Below are 16,258 nucleotides of genomic sequence, written 5' to 3' on the forward strand. Positions count from 1 at the left end.
GGTTCCGTGCTTTCTGTCTGTAGCACATATAAAATGGAAACAATAGGGCCCTCCCAAAATAGCCTGGATTTCATAACAAACTAAATAGTGAGCTATTGTCCAAGAGGACTATTGTATAGGGCCATGGCAGAACATTTAGCTCCAATACTCCATAGTGAGGGCCATGACTATTGCTTTATAAAAAATGGTATGGCATCAGTTTTTACTTTGTGATGGTATTTACTTGGCAGATAATAGGAAATAATTCTTCCAACCATCCTGACAGCTTCAGTTGGTCAGCTCATCCAAGTTCAGGTTTCTGTACTAAAGAAGAGAGATGTATTCCTTTTCCTGTTCATTTTTATTTCTCAAATCTGTTTTGGCACTTTTAGAGGGGGGGAAAAAGCCATAAATAAAAGGCATTCTTAATACTGTTGAATCTGAAGGGAAAAAGAAAAAAAGAAAAGGAAACGAAGCTAGCTTAAATATGTATATATCTACTTTTGGTAAGGGTGTTTTATTAGTATCTACTGTTAGGCTTCTACAAGTTCTGTTATAGTTCTTGAGATCAAGTGGTCGTAAGTCAAATAAAGAACCAGTAATTCCCTCCCAGAATACACAACTGCCTGGAGCTCAGCCTGCCAGTAGGCATTTAATGTGCACGTGGAGGAAGTGCATCACTTGGAAGGGAAGCACACTGAAATGAAATGAGTTCCGAGGATGAAGTGCTGCTGAACATGATTATATGCAGAATGGATGGCTTCCATCGGCAGAAGACAGGAGCCTAGAACTGCAGCCAAATATCACTAAAGTCCATCAAAAGGCTCAGTGAGTGCTGACTTTGGTGATTGTAGGATTAACCCCTACGTTTACGAGTTCCCAGAAGCAGAAGAACATAAACTTACGTCCTCAATAATCCTAAATCTTGTTTGCAACAATGAACCACCAGAACTAAAACATCTCCAAGACCTGTTTGTTTCTGGATCATCCCATGGTCTGTGAACTGCATTTCTCTGCTACAGAGAGGGTTTGTGCAAATACATCCTGGAAGTGAAATAGTTACCTAACTATTTAAACTATTGTGTGGGGCGAGAATCAAACTAGCATTTTTGTTCATCAATTCAGATTAAAAATTTAATTTCATGGTACAATGAGCCCATATAGAGTTATATCTATTAAGGTCACCTATTTCATGTACTCCGGCTTACTTCAGGTATTGATGACTGCAGAACTCTTTGGGAGATAAGAACCACAGCTTCAGACTTCTCTCCCTTCTAATGTAAAACACAATTTTCCTGACTTTCAAACACTTTGGACTTTCCTTTTTTTTTTGAGCAAGGGAAAAAAAAAATCCCCTGAACCCTCTCCCTCTTTTTTCTTTCTCTCTCAGTTGCTGCCTGGAATTTTTAAATAACAGAGATCTGGCTTTAATTGAGGTTTTCATTGTTTGAGAAGGAGCTACAAGGATTTCTGAACTAAAATATTTGCATAGTTTCTCTCTCTCTTCCCCACTCAGTCCTGAGAGGTGCTGGATGTTTCACCGCGATGGATGTCGTCTCTGGAGAACACAATTACCATCCTGTTGCTGCAATAGAAAAGATTTGAAGAAAGGTCTTCTGAATACATATTTAACATCTAAATGTTTTCCTTGCTGTCTTTGGGCCAAGTTCTTGTTCAATTGTTACTCAAACAAAACTCCCATTCATGTCAAGGCAAGCCAGCCTTTCATTAGCTCAGGAATTTAGCAAATTTGTGGTTAGTGCATCCAGAAATTGGTAGCATTTAATTAATCAAATAAAATAATTTTTAAAAGGGATTTTCACCACTGAAACAAGGATGTGTGGCCATTTGGAAACACTTCAGAATAAACTCGGTGTTTAGGCAAATCTTTTTATTATTATTATTATTATTATTATTTTAGCTCTCAGGCCCTTGGGTACCAACAAACACGTTGCCTTGGAGAAGCGCTGTTGCCTCAGTGACCCGTGACTTGGGAGGGAATCTTTGATAGAGCCAGACCCACAGAGAGTCTTAAAGATCAGGTCCCAATAACATCACAGCAGTAAAATCATAGAATCGTTAAGGTTGGAGAAGACCACTAAGTCCAGCCATCAGCCCATCACCACCATGAAAAACAGGACAGTACAGTTTGGGGGGCAGATACCACCATTTTCCATCCATCCATCTGTGATCCAGATTTCATTTTGGGCATCCCGTACCAGGAATTCAGCACATTGTGGCACAATTTGCTCAACAATTCAATGCTGTCTGCTATTCTATTCCTCGTTACCCTCCAGGTGTGGTCTAATACTTGCTTCAATAATTCCTTCTGATCATTTTCTATGGGCTGGAACTGAAATGACTATCTGTGATTCTCCACTTCCTGGACTTCACACCTCCTCTTCACAGCTTTTTTTAAGCATCACGTGTACCCTTCATAGTTGTTTCTTTCCCCATCCTCCACACACTCTCAAAGATAGCTGCTAACATTACAGAGATTGCATCAAGCAAATCTGTAGCTCACAATGGGTGGAGTTCATTGGGCCATCAGAATTTCAGTCATTAAACTTTCCATCATTGCCCTGTTTCATTCAAGGCTGCTATCTGTTCTTTTGCCAGAAGCACTGAGTGTGAGGAACATGTGCTCATGTGCTTTGCATCCCACAGGAAAGCAAAAAGAGGCTCTAAGTTCCCACTTCTAACCATCACAAAAGGATACTGTACAGAACATCCAGACTGGACATCAGCTAGCATACAAGTGTTGGAAAGGGTCTTAGAAATGTTTCAGTACCTCTGTATATTCACAGCTGCAACTTCAAGTGATTGGCAGTTCAACTTTGGATGCATGTAAGTGTGCCATAACAAAACCTGAGCATCCTGAAGCTGTCCCCTCTGGAGTACATAGTGCTATTCAAAATACAAAACCTATGAATGCATCAAGACAGCCAGAAGATCCTTAGGGGCTTAGAAGCAATGGGAACTGAGAAAACAACCAAATGGCAGGACAGGACTAATCCAGACAGGGTAACCCTCAGTTACCAGGCTCTGAAACATGGAAATTTCCATCCGTGGGGCAGCAAGCAGCTCTGTGTTGAGTTTGTCACACATCAGCAGTGGAAGTGGAGAGCAAGAACAACCAAATTCAAAGCCCCCTTTGATCAGTGTCCCCATCCTGCAAATAGGCAGTAACAGCTCGTATAAAGAGAAAAACTCACTTGGTTTTGCACTGTTACTTGAAAAATAAATACATAAATAAATAAATACTTGCCAGTAGGAGACTAAATTTCACTTCTAATGCTAGGAAAACAACAGATTTCTACATGGCCTTGCATCAAATTTAAAACATACCCTCATTTTGAAATGCTGTGCTGGAACTGCATGCATGTATGTGCGCATGTGCTTGTGTGTCTTGTATTGTTTAGTTATGGTAGGAGAGAAAATACGAAGCAGACCTCAGCACGTTTTTGGAGCTGCTGGATCTGCATTTTCTCTTGTAAATCAGAAATGACTCCACTGAAATTATGTTCTCAGATGCAGCAGCGTTAATCTCCATCTCTAATTGCTGTCATTCCTCCCTGGCTGTGATTCAGTGCTCTATAGCAGGGTAAATCTTTGACTCCATGTACCTATATGCTCCCTGCCCTGTACAGATGCCAGGGACCCGTCCTGTGGCTAGATACACCAGCAAACCTGATTCCGTGGAGGATTCAGTGCAAAAACATATGCTCATTTCATATCTAATCTGTGACAGCATATGTGTGTCTTTTATCCGCTGGCCTCAGGAACTGGAGCGTATTTGTGCCATGCACAGCCCCATTAGGTATTTTGTGCAAGAATGCCTCTGAAAGAGCTCTCTTGTCTCCAAACTGGTGAGATATTTTCACTGCTGAACTGGAGCAATCTCCATATTCCTCTTTCTGACCAATGGGGAATCTACAATGATAGCATTTTTGAGAAGCTGGAATGACTCATGGCACGGCGATGGAGCCACGTCGTCTCAGCATGGGCAGCTATTAATGGTCTGGATTCAGTAACACGATTATCTACGCTCCTCTATATCAAGTTCATCATGTGAATGGGGAACCCAAAGATGAGTCCAAAGGGAATGAACAGAACCCCCTAAAGTTGTAACTTGGCTTTGCAACAAGGGGGAAATCACCTGCCTGTGGAAGAAACGTTCGTTTTCTTTTTAATTGTAGTGCAGTTAGGTAAAAACAAGAAGGGGGACAACAACTCATGATGTGCTCAGGAAGGATGGTGGAAATAAGCAAGAGGGATTCTTTAAGGAAGGATGGAAAAAGAAAGTGTGGGGCCAATTTCCATAAGGAACATCCTCCTTCTTGTTCTAGAGCAGGCCTGAGGAAAGCCATGAGAGGTGGTGGTGGTATCCTCATCTCCTGCCTTTAATCTGCATAGGACCATTGTAGAATCATTAGGGTTGGAAAGACCACAAATATCATCTAGTCCAACCATCAACCCTTCCCCACCATGCCCACTAGCCCAGTCATGGGCTACCTGAAGAAAACATGGGGCTTTGTGGGTTAATAGGTAGTAGCAGTGGGAAGGGAAAATGCAACTGGGGGGCTGGGGGCTGGAGCTTCCCTGTGTGCCCCCCAGGGGAACTGCAAGGATTAGTGCCTGCAGAGGTGAAACACACAGTTCAGCAGATGTGTCCACCTGTGACAAATCACCACCTTTAAGTCATTCCTGTCCTCCTTTCCTGGATCAATACTACCTCTTTAGTGTCACACTGCCCAGGAATGGGCACTGATTTATTTATTTTTTAATCATTTAGATTGCTTTAACCCTACTCAGGACGATGGGGTAGATTAAGAAAGTCTTGCTCAATTAAGATTAACGACCTGTATATTCTGCTTTATTACATGGAAGTTGCTCATCGTAACCTGAACATTTTCTTACCTGGCAGTTACACAAGCAGTTCGGTTTATTGCAATTGCTTTCTGAGACTCATTGGTTTTCAGACAATGAAAACAGTCCTAGAAAGAGCACACATTGACTCTAGGTGCTCTAAGGACTGTATTTTGACTTCAATTCCACTTAAACAGCAACAGAAGAAAAACAGCTCAAATGGTTTATTTAATTAGTTGCCATAATTATCATATTCCTGATCACCCTGTGTTACCTGCTCTATTGAAATTCAGCTCTCAGATCCTTCTGTGCTGGTTCTGCCCACTGTTTGGTGGATGCTGCAGAGGGTAACATCACAATGCAAGATATTGGGAACGCAGAGCTCTGCAATCTTGCTTTGCAACCTGACCTGGGAACTGCTGGCTTGCAAGGCAAAGAAGTGCCACTGAGATTTAAAGAGTACCTTGAACAGTAAAAGCCAATACGTTTACTGCTTCTAGTTCTCACACTGGTCCCACTGTTATTAAATATCAGGGCTGTACAGTGCAACCAACAAAGGGTAAGACAGCAGAGGAATAAGTCAACCCATACAATGCCTTCACCTGTGCTACTCATCACCTTCATCACTCTCAGCCCAATCTGTCTGGGACCACAATGGATCTGAAGCAGGGATTTATTCAGTTCCCCTCTCACAAAGTTCTCACTCCCCAAAGCTGCTTTGTTTTCCTTTGAGTTTTGAGCTCATAAGCTGTTCTCCTTTGGTGTTTGGCACATTGGTTGGAAGAGCCAGAGAAGCTGAGAGACACTGCAGATTTAACCTGGATCTAATTGGAGCAATTCGACATCTTGTCTTAGTAATAAATCTCTCCTGTATTGCCTCCCCAAGCCAGAGAGGAAATGGAAGAAAGAAAGCAGTGCTCTCACATGAGGGCATCACTCCAGGCAGCAGAAACTGTAAAATACACATATATGTACCTATAGTACATACGTCATCACGCAGTGAAGGAGTGGTACCAAGGGGTAACTCACCTCATCACTCCAAAGCACCCCAATTAGGACAGGATAAATCATCCTCTGAACGGGCTCAGGTCTCTCCACTGAATGCAGATCCCCACTGAATTGGTCCATCACTAAAAGTAAGTCCTGAGCTGTCAGGCAGACAAACCTCTTTGGGATTTGTGTCAGGAAAAGGATGCTGCAGGACAAGGAAGATCTAGATGCATTTAAATGGCAACTCCATATGGAAATCCTACTGAAAGAAAAAGATGGGAGAAAGGCAGCTTCCCAAAATGCCTTCATTGGGAAATAGAGACTTGTTTGCCTGATGAGCTAGTTCAGTGTGGGATGGGATGGGATGGGTTAAGCATGAGCACTGGAAAACAATGTGGTAACACCAACTATTTGGGGATTTTTTAAATTAATTAATTAATTTATTGGTCACAAACTGTCCAGCTTGAAGCAACACATCTAAGATGCCAGTCAAAGGAGAGCTGATTTTTTAAGAGTTCAAATGTGCATTGGATGCCTGTAACCTGCTTCAAATACAGTGCTGATGAGGGCGGCTGATTAGGAAGAGGACATCAGAGCCTCAGGGCACAATTAACACAGCCCCTTCCACCTGCTCTCCTGAGCCTGCAGTAGGGATAATTAATAAACCAGTACCTGACCCTCACAAGGTGCAGGCTGCCTTAGAAGCCAAAAAAGGATCAAAATGGATAACAGAAGATCTGCTCTCAGACACCCCATGGGGTGAGAAAAAAAGGCCAGACCCAAACTAGAATGGAATTGGGTACCTAAAGTAGGACATGAAGAGCTCAGCTCTCACATAGCTATTATGGGGGCTGCAGACCTCCCCCCACCAGCAGAACACCCAGACTCACCACTGTCCTTCACCACAGTGAATTACATGTGGGTGTTTTAGTTCATCAGACCTTACTGTGCCTATGAACCATTGCTGTGACTCTGCCTGTGCAGGAGGCACAGACCCCTGATCCCTTCAGCTTTGCTCCACAAGGTTCTGTTCTCCTAGGCAGCCCAATAGAGAAGATCCAGGTTTGGTCCTCTTCCAAACCAACCTTCAAGTGACTAATACCAGATCCCCAGAGCTCTGCTTTGACCTCGACTCATCCTGCACTCGACTGCATCCTCGACTGTTACACTGAGCCTCGTGAAGGAGACCTCTAAGAACAGAGCATGCTGATTAATACAGAGGGCCAGGCTGATTTGTGACAACGTGGAACTTCATCTTACATCAAGCTTGAATTTGACTTCTCAGGTTTCCTCTGCTGCTGTTTGGCATGGCCATTTATCTACATCTTGTGACAGATCCACGCATCCTGACTTCAAATCTGCACCTCCTTGCAGCCATTTCTTCAGGAGAGAGAATAATATAAATGCCTCGATATTTGGCCATGACACTTTCCAAAGGGAAACAATAATATTCCCATTGTTTCAAGCCTTCAGTCTTGTAGCTCAGAGGATTCTGTTTTTTACATATATATTTTCATTTGAGTAACAGAACATAACGCTTTCTTTGGGCAGGGAAGGAATAGGAGAAAGAATAAAACTTCCTTCGGAGGTTAGAAAACTTCTCCAGCCCTCAAGTTCTGCTTGTGTATTACTTATCTGTGCATCCATCTGTTATGTACGCTGGATTATCCTGACCTTTCGGCATTCTGTATGCTGATTATCCATCAGCTCCATTCCTCTGATGATTACAGCCCCCTCAACTTGTGGGGAAGGGCTGGGATAGCCAGTCCGTCAAACTGTAGAATAATGAAAAGGTCAGACCAGAATAACATACAACCATATTTCAGAGGCTACATCATGCATTAGATTTGGGTACCTCATCTTCATAAGAGAGACGGTAATGAGGTCAGAAATCAGCACGGTGGTTGCTAGATCAATGGCGTAGGAAACAAAAATCAGAGATGCGCTGCAGCCCTGAAATCTTTTGGAGTTCCAAGCAGAAGGGCAGAGAATCTGGTTTCTAACCCCAGGTTGGGATGGAGATGTGATTCCTGTGCAATGGCACAAGAGGCAAAACTAAGCACATTTTACAGTGTGTCGTCAGTAGTGGTGAGTTGAAGCCAACTGTAAATTTCCCTCTCTTAGGAGAAGGAATTAAAACAGAACTGAGGGCTGCCCCTGGCTTGAGTCTGGCAATGGCATGGGCAGACCTGGGAAATGGTCCTATTTATTCTTTCCTCCTGGAGCAGAAATGTTCAGGGGGGCATTGATCCATTTCAGTACAAATTGAACCAGGATAGCAGGAAAACAATACTAGAATAAAACTGATCACCATCACCAACCAGCAATAAACAGCATGGTGTGCTACAGCACTGACCCCAGCTCCACGGCCACACATCCACACACAGACATCACATCCTTAGAGAAAGAGCTGCCCATTACTCACTGCACGACAGGGGCTCTGAACCTGCCTTAATCCCAGATGCTGATCCTAAACATCATGTAATAATGCACCCTAACAAAATGCACCAGGCCTCTCCCACGTCCAGGAAAAATAAATTAAGAGGAAAGAAAGAGAAGGGAAAAGTATAAAGGGGATTTGTTGGGATTTGAGTGCCAAACTCCAACAGGCTCTCCTGAAAATCCCTGCTTAAAGCAATAGACTTGTGTTCTTGCATTTCTTTCTCCTGATGTCAGTAATGATGAGCGCCAAATTAGTTTAAAGATCTCACGTATTGCTCCTGGTTTTGTTTGTTCGTTTATTTCCTACATTTTATTCTCCCAAAAGTTAATAAAGGGAAAATTCCCCTGCAAAAGAAAAGAGGGGAGGAAAGATAAACTCTGAGAGAAAAGACTGAGTTTTCATCCCATTTAAACCCACAGCTGATAATTGAAGAGGAAAGCTCTTTTAAATGAAGGATCTATTGGAAAGATTTGATTCCTGTGTTCCCAATTATGTACTGCATATTCCAGAAACAGGTTCAAGTGAAGGGCTTTGGCAAAGCCTATGCTTAAAATTCAGTACAGGCCTGAAGTCCACTGACTCCAAAGAGACTTTTTGCTATTGGCTAAAATTTTAGCACAAGGCCTGATCAGCACAGTCAAAGGTAAATGTGCAGCTCAACCTCTGCTCAAGTACTTTGCCTGGTCATTGTATTTAGTGCTCAAAGCAGCAAAGGACAAGGCTGGGAGGGGGGGAAGCATTAAATTGCTGAGAGATCAGAAAGTTCCCCACAAAAAAAAAAGAAGTTCCTTAAATTTTGGAGTCAGACCATCACCAAGAAAGGGCAATGAGCTGTTCTCTGAATTTCACCTGAATGAAGCATCCAGGAACTGAAAACAACCAACTTAATCTGGAGTCTGATTCACCATGAGCTGTCCACCTCCCTGTTTGCCCACCATTTTGTTTCATCCCAGTGGGCTGAAAACAAAATGTGCCATAAAACCACACGAGAGGCTCTGAGTTTGGTAAGTCAGCCTTTGATGTGAAGGAAGAGCTTCCAAAAAGCCAGCAGGGAATTTCCCTGTGGGACTTCTCCCATCCACTTGGAGAGAATCAAGACCTCAGGAGGAAGCGTGATGTCCTGTAGTTCAACCACAGACCTGGCCACAATCTCAACCCTGCCCCTGCCCTTCCTGAATGACTCCATGGCCATGTGAGAGCATCACCTTCAGCCAAATCTCCCCATGACCTCACATAGGTGGCCGTGCAGGTTGCCAACAGTGCTGGCTGTGTCCAGGTGGCTGGAAGAGCACTGCTGACCCTTGGCTACTTCAATCCATCCAGGGAGGCACGGGCCCTCCATGCTGTGAAATAACATGAACACTCAAAAATGCAGACAGTGGTCCGAATAACATAAAAACCGAATGTGTTATTAGTGCTGTCAATTTAGCCAAGAATGTTATGGCATGTGTGTCACTAAGAGAGACAGAAGCTATTATTGAAATGAGATTAGAATCGTTTTGAAACATCAACAGTGGCATTATAGTTGGTAACATTTCCATCTAAAATAGATGACATTGATGCTATACAATCAACAATGCCACTGGGAATACGATATAGAACAGAAGACTAGATTGTTTTACTCCATATTGATTTTCCCTTAGTAGTTTTTGATTAACTGTCAAATCAATTAGCTTCCCCCACCCAAACATCATATCACATTGCTATATTTTTTGGTGTTCCCCTCTCAAACTCCCTGTTCAATAGCAAAAACACAGGAGAAGCTTGGGCTCAAGCGTTTAGAAGTGCTCCAAAACAGAGGTATTGCAGGCGGAGATAAGGCCCTGCAGATAGCCTGCTTCTCCTCACACTGCTGGAGCCCAGCCATGTTTTTATTGAATCAGGTACTGAGGCACTAAGAGATCTGATTATAGCCTTGCCATAATGTCCTTTTAAAATAAAATGCGTGGCATTTTCACGGTGACATAATGTTCTTTCAGCTCAGAAGAGACACTGTGTCTAGAAGTTTTCGACCGGCTTGGCCTTCCCATACTGCAAAGGGAAAGCATCTATCTTGTCTATCTGCCCATCCATCTACTTACCCATCTCCATCTCGTATCTCTCTATAACCAAACACCTCCCCAGTTTCATTACATATATCGTCCACCCATCCCAGGGAGGCTGCAGGGGCTGTGCTGCACCTGCTTGTGTGCAGAAAACAGTGTATATGCAGAGGTGGGAAATGTGTAGAATGCCAGAGATACAGAGCATTGTACTTTTCTTTGCTGCCTCTATCACTTTCCTGGCATTGCAGAACTTTCCCAGGGCAGTTTGGCTGCTGCTCATCCAGTTCTCACATTCATGTAATAGCGAATGCCAGTGCATAACCAGAAAGCTCCATTCCAGACTGAGCCTAAGTCTGAACTTTTCTGAAGTTCAGCAACATGCTGGACCTCGTCCTTTGTTGCAGTCCTTATTTGCTAACCCCATCTATCTTCTCCCACACCTTCCCTTTGTTTTTCTAATTCAGATTGTGTTTATTGTAGTCACTAAAAGCCTCTCAGGGACACTGTACCACCTAGTCTATCTACCAGGGCTGATAAATCAAACAACATATATTACTATTTGCATTGCACCAACACTTGTAGGACCCAGCTGGGACTGAGTGCCTTTCATGTCAGAAGTCAGCTCCAGCTGTGAAGCTCTGTTGGCCTGAATGGGCACAGCAAGGCAAGGCAGGGAAACCTCAAAGTCACACAGCAGGTGAGTGTCTGGGACAGATTTGGGGTATCTCAGTTCCCAGTCCTGCCTCCCATCCATTCAACCCTTCTCTTCCTATTGAAAGATGCCTCAGACCAACAAGCAATAAATAAACACCTCTAATAAAGACCTCTGCTGTTCCATTAAAAACAAGACCAGCCCAACAACAGTGCACTATTTTGTAAGGAAAAGGGTCTTTATCTGAGTCGGAGCTGCCCCAGCGTTAGGTGTAGGGAGGCACAGTGAAGCCAGCTGCTGCCGCCACGCCGCCAGCCAAGACTTCATTTGTTTTGGCTAGCGCTGAAGAATCAGCTTCGGCATCTTTGAGAACAAAATGGTGCATGGAACCGGTCCAAGCTGCAAAAGATAAGAAGCAATAAGAGTCGCAACAGATTATTTGTCTGGGAAAACAGAAGGAGAATTCTATCAAAAAAGAGGGAGGATGCTGGTCCAGCGCTGCGAGCATAAGTTCTGTTTGCAGCACACCAGATGATCACCATTCGGGCTGCACAACAGGTGCTGGGCTGCGGCTATGTCTGGCCGACACCAAATTGCTGCTGCCGAAAGGGAATGACAGGAGAAAGTGATTTCTGCACGACTGCTGTAAAGCGAAAGGCTCTGCAGCAACACTGCAGTGAGGTCGGAGGGGAGGATGAGAGAGCTCGGCTGGAATAAACACAAGTCACCATGTAAAATAACCAGCTTGCTCTCCTGCCAGGTTGAAGATTAGCCACAGCCTTCTCCACTAGATTGTCAGCAGTTACCCTCTATGAGGGGTGATGAAGTCTTGCCTCCACATTGCCAATGTTTCCCATCTCCTTTACATAGGAGAAAGCAGAGCTGATGTGAGAGGGCAGCAGGATCTAACCAACCAGAAGGAAAAGGGAGAAAATGGAACTCTGTAACCAAACATAAATCTCATAAGCAGCGAGGAAAGACGTGCATAAAATCTGGGATTCAATTCTCACCTGATCCCTCAGTCAAACATAAACTCTTAAAGGTACCCTTTTCCTTTGGAAGAAAATCCACACTGAAGTTGAGATGCAGCACCCTTCTGATATTCCCTTGCAGATCTGGGTTCATGCAAACCCAACCCAAACTGAGAAGTGAAACCCAAAGCTCATTTCACCCTCAGATGAGATGATTTCAACTGTGTTTGCTCCTGCTTCGGTCCCTCCACAAAGGAGGTCTGTGTGCTTGGAAATGTCTTCTTTGTTTTTGCTTCTGCTCCTCAACTCCTTGAGGTGATCCCATACAAGATGCTGCTCCTCCCTATAAACCTTGGATCCCTTTGCAGAGTGCAGCATTGTTTTTTAAATTCAGGATGTTCAAGTCATTCTAATAAACACAGCTCTGCAGTCAAAGGGATTTTTAATCTCCCTTGATTTACAAGCATTTCATTGCATTTGAGTATCGAGTATTTTAATAGCTTAGCAGAAATTGCAGCAGGGGCTAATTAGAGCAACTAAGTTAGTTAGATTCCTGTGCATTTGGAAAGCAGGCTGCATCCTTTTAATAGGATAATCAAAATGGATCACCCCGACTTGTGGAGTTGCTCCGTAGGTACCAAGAGTGCTTCTGCATGCAGACTAAATGGGGTAAAGGGACAAGGATGATGGGGCGTGATGCAGCCCATCCACAGGGTCAGATCCTGCCAAGCACAGGGCACCTTCATTTCCCACAAAAGCAGAGGTAGCTCTGGGCAGCTCAGAAATTGGTAGGACCAAACCCTGTGGATAAAGCCCTTTTTCCACTACCATATTATCAGTCAGTGCTCAACTCACCCCCAGGACGCACAGTTGGGGATTTTTAAGACTCACAGTCATGGTCTTAAACTAAATTACAAACCATTTGGCATCAACCAAGTCTGACTTGCTTCAATCCCATCAGGCTGTTTCAAATTTTCCTCAACTTGCAGCCCTAGCCTACAACTAATGTGAAACACATTGGGAAGGTCAACAGACCTGTCCCCAGCTCCCTCCCCATGTCGCCGCTCCCTACAGTATGGTCTTTATGCTTAGACCCTGTCCTGGTTCCCACTGAAGACACAGAAGAGTGATAACCACACCTGGGGTACAACTCACACCCAACACAACTCTCTACCCTTGAGGGATGAAAGCCTTGATGTATCTGATTCTGTTGTCCTCCACACAAGGTAAATGATCTGTCTTCCAAAAATTACTTGGATAAAGGTATAGAAAGAAAGGGAAAATTCTACCTGCCTTCTGCAGAACTGTTTTTCCAGTGGTTTCCCACCTTACAGCTGGGAAATGTTCCACTTAGGGTTAAAGGAAAAGCTGGGGAGCATCTTTAATCCCCTTTGAAATTTCCACGGAAGGCTTTCATTTAATTTTCCAGGCTTCTTTGCCTTTCTCATGGAATAATAGCTGATATCATTTAGTGCAAAGCACAACAAGAGCCATTAAAAATGGTTATTAGTCTGGAACTGCTTTCTTAATACAAAACACACATGTCACACTCCGGGAGCTCAATTCTTTTTTTTTTTTTTTAAATAGACTTCAAGGTAAATGCCACTGCGACCCTTAGTTTTAAGGGGGGGAATGAGGGAGGAATCTGGTGCTTGAGCTGAGCTCATGCCCTAAGGCAGAGCCTCGGGCAGGAGGTAGAGCAGCCCCACCTGCTGTGTGCTGCTTGGGGGTGTGCTCAGAGCCCCTCAGGTGCACGTCTCATTGCTGCTGGAGGGAAGGAAGATGCAGCAGCTCTGCAGCATCCCACTGCTGGAGCAAGTCTATGGTTCAGCATCCTGACCTCTGCCACCTCTCAGGGGTGGCATTAAGGCTGACCACTGCTTTGCCTCAATGACTGCCCAAACACCACTCGTAGAGCAAGGAAACTACAAGTTCTTGCTATGGGAAAGAGTAAAACACAGTGCACCAACCTTCAGTAGTCCAAAATGTTTCAGTGGGAGTGAGACCACATTCCACATTCAGAAGCAACGTTGGTACTTCAGATCACCAGGGATTTCTGTATTTTTTCAGCCCCTCTCTCACACCTGAGCAAAGCATTAAGAGCAGAATCTGAAATGAAAACTGTACCCCATATATACTGCACAGCAAGGACACGGGGAGCTGGAGGCTGCTAGACCTGGTGGGAAGGCTCAGAATCCACTGCTTTACCTTCCTTAATGCAAGATATCCCCCTTCCTCGCAGACCTATTTCATTAACATTTTTTGCACTGGCAGAGAATATCGAATGCGTATCTGATGTTTGCGTTGGGGTTTGTTGCTTTTGCTCCTTTCATCACCTTATAAAGGCCACGTGGTGATTGCGTGACGCCGAGACTTCTGACAGATGTAACATATGTGCAACAATATTTATCATTTATTTAGCATGCTGGGTATAGCGGCTGGCAAGGCGCTGCCATTCCTGACTTAAAGGCTGCTGGCATTTCCATTAGATAAACTCCCGTCATGCAGGGGGTTAAGAACTCAGGCATTTCAAATCGCATCAGGCTGAATCATGATTCAAATCAGAAAAGCCAGTTTTGGGTTCACCAAGGGCTGACGACGTGGGGGCAGGGAGAGGTCGGGGCGAGCAGCAATGGATGGAAGGTCACGAACACACTCCTGCTTCCCAACCGATGACCAGGAGAACGCAGCCTTGTGCCTTAAAATAACAGAGGTGGGGGGGGGGGTGCAAGGGGTGCTGTAGGATGCAGATGCAGCTCTCACTACTTCAAGGTGGGATTTTGCAAAGCATTTGTACCTCAGCCTCACTGCTGCAGACATTTGGGGTGGAAGCAGACATAAGCCAGCAGCCAGCAGCTCTGGAAACCCCACCGCAGAGCGTCTGACAGTTGCATTTTCAGGACCACATGCCCGCCAGACACACAGCCTCCTGCTGCACACCAACGTCCTGCAGCTCTAAAAGGAAATGTCTGTGCTCACCCAGACTGAGGGCAAGATGCAATGGGACCAGGATGGACAGACCCCAGACCTTTTGTACCACCAAAGTGGAAAAGGAACAGGCAGATGCTGCAAAACCATATGCAGTTAGTGCAGTGCAGCCTTCCTTCCACCATCATCCTGAGCAAGCTTATAGATGCAGCAATCATTTCTATTTGATTTGAAATGTATATAGTTTAAACATATATATAAATATATACATTAAACTCACATACATACACATATAGCTATCTTAAAAGACCAAAACAATGACTACCAGCAGTTTCCTCTGACCCTGCCTTGTCCAAACAGAACAAGAAGCATCTCCTCACGCTGGTCCTAGCAAAGCACTGTTGCTCATAGCACAGCAGCATGCCACACATTTCATAATTAGGGCCTTGCAGGAAGATAAGGCTGTGGGTCGGAGCACATGAAAGGAATGTGCTGGGTGTGGGGAGACGGCGCTGAAAGGGGAAGAGCTGAGGACAGGCTGGAGGGGGATTGGGATGAGCAGCATGGCAGTGGCAGGAGGCTTCTCCCAAAGCATTGCAAACATTCAGAATAGGTTAGTAGGAAGAAATACATTCATTTTCCTTCCACTTGAATTTCTGGTGGAGGTTTGGCCTTCAGGTGAAAGGAACAGGTGCTTCACTGTGCTAAGGGAAGCCCAGCCACCAGAAATGATGGCCAGTGCCACAGCAGTACTGCTATCTGCAGGGGGACAGCCCTGCACAGATCTGCTTCAGGGTAATGTTTAAAAAGCCCAGCATTTTGGAGGGCTTCTCTGTTTGTTTTGAATAACCTCAGATTTGGCATCAGAGTGTAAGAAACTGCACATTTTTCTGGGCTTCCAAAGCAAAAAGAGACCCCAGCAGTAGTGAAAGACACAAAGGCACAAAAGCTTCCTTTGGCTGAGGCAGAAGATAACATTATTTGCTGAACAAAACCAGAGAAAAGCCAGGAAACATGAAATCATAGCACAGCACACAACCTGTGACTTCTGGTTGCCATCCCAGCCCCTGCTCCCAGCCCTTTGGGAGCCCTCAGTGAACCACTTGGTGCCATTCTTGGCTCCTCTTAGGTATAGTTCCTCCAGACAAAGTTCTGGGCTCTGAGCCCACAGCACTGGGCCCATTTCTGGCAGCAGTGAGACCTGGTGGCCATCACTGCTCCACCGCCAACCTAAAATGCCACCAACCACAGACAGACAGATGGGAACGTCGGGACCCGCGGCTCCATTCCTAAGGATCAGCAGATGCGTATCACACATACAATGTGTGTATTTTTGGCCTCATTTTTAACATCAGCCCAAAGCCGTTACAGGAATGGTGAT

At 44.6% G+C, this 16,258-nt stretch overlaps 1 long non-coding RNA gene across 1 annotated transcript; it reads right to left on the bottom strand.

Annotated features, from left to right (window-relative positions):
* Positions 1 to 11,195: 11,195 nt before the first annotated feature.
* LOC146755285 (uncharacterized) lies at positions 11,196 to 14,035 on the bottom strand. Its single transcript, XR_014938252.1, has 2 exons — positions 13,920 to 14,035; positions 11,196 to 11,377 (listed from the first exon to the last, which is right to left on the bottom strand). It is a non-coding gene; the product is annotated as an uncharacterized LOC146755285 (long non-coding RNA).
* Between the last annotated feature and the right edge of the window lie 2,223 nt (positions 14,036 to 16,258).

Source organism: Coturnix japonica, chromosome 34, assembly GCF_054131305.1.
Source record: "Coturnix japonica strain WE chromosome 34, WE-NBRP24, whole genome shotgun sequence".
Taxonomy (NCBI): domain Eukaryota; kingdom Metazoa; phylum Chordata; class Aves; order Galliformes; family Phasianidae; genus Coturnix; species Coturnix japonica.